Raw genomic sequence first — 1,483 nt, 5'->3', positions numbered from 1 at the left:
GATGGCAACAAATAATCCGAATCCGTCATGGTTTCTGTGATTCATGATAACTACTGCAGCACAGTTTTTGACTCAAGGGGAAAATTTAAAAGGGCGAGAAAGAGATCTATGATTTTTATCTACATCTAAACTCCAACCATGATGTAACTACATTGACAGCTCCCTGATCTTAACATCTTAACTCACCTCCAGGAAAAGATAAACACATTTTTAATCAAAGATAATCAGATATTTACTTCTGGTTTGTGTCATGTCACAGTTTCAACACAGTTTTGATGAAAGGACTTAATTATGTTTGACCTTTTTAATAACATAAAACACACATATTGCTATTTAATTGTGCTTTTTCAGTACTGTGATATTAAACTGTGTTTTATGGATGTATTTTTTCCTCTCTTAACAGCGTATTTAATTTTATTTCAGTTTTGTAGTAAATTTGATTTGGACAGAGGGAAGGACACAATGTTGCACACTGATGCCACAATGACAAATTTTATTCTGTATATTACAACACCTTGTTTTTATTTCAGTGCATCAGTTTGAGGTGTGGACTTTGACTGGGCCATTGCCACACCTTGATTCTTTTCTTTTTCAGCCATCCTGTTGTAGATTTGCTGCTATTTGGAGTCACTGTCTGTATACAGAGGAATTCAGTAAGCACAAGGTGCTCAGGTCCTGTGGCTGTAAAAACAAACAAACAAAAAAAAACAAATCATCACCCCTCCACCTCTGTGCTTGACAGTTGATATGACGTGGCGTGATTGTGCTGATATGCTGTGTTTAGTTCTCACCAAGCATGGGGCTGTGCATATAGACAAAGGACGTTCCAGAAATCTTGTGGTTCATTCGGACAAAACTTTGCAAACCAAATCTTTTCATGTTTGTTTGTTTGTTTGTTTGTTTTTGTTGGGGTGGGGGGTTAGAAAGAGGGTTTCACCTGGCAACCAATGCCATATTTCTTCCATCTTTTCTAACCGTATTGTCATGAACAGTAACATTTACCATGCTAACTGAGGACTGGACTTTGCAGTTTCTCTGCATAGTCTGACCTTGGGTTGAATTTGCTGGCATGTCCATTCATGGGAAGATTCACAACCATCCTGAATATTTTCCACTCCACTGGTACTCACCCTGAGTTTCTTTGTTTCTTTGTTTTAAAACAAAGCATTTTCATTTCAGTTTCATTTTTGTTTGAAAAGAAATGGGGACACAGTGTAATTTTTCAGGTCTTGTTGCTCAGTTGAAGTTGTAATATATTATTTTAATTATGTTCTGATATTGAGAAACTTGTATTTCAATGTTTTTGGCACAAAGTTATAACCCTAACCTCCTTAGTGTTTGCTGATCCTTGGAACTCAGCATTTGTGCAAAAGAAGAAATTAAACATTTGGCTTTCAGTGCTTAAATTATATCTGCAGTGTCACACAGTACTGTGCTTTTCAGATGCTGTTTTTTCTGAAGCCATGTCCATATGCATATTTGG

The sequence above is a fragment of the Pundamilia nyererei genome, unplaced genomic scaffold, assembly GCF_000239375.1.
Source record: "Pundamilia nyererei isolate P.nyererei 1_Seehausen unplaced genomic scaffold, PunNye1.0 scaffold00058, whole genome shotgun sequence".
NCBI classification, from domain to species: Eukaryota; Metazoa; Chordata; class Actinopteri; order Cichliformes; family Cichlidae; genus Pundamilia; species Pundamilia nyererei.
The sequence above is the reverse complement of the archived record's forward strand: the minus strand, read 5'-3'. Positions refer to the sequence as shown.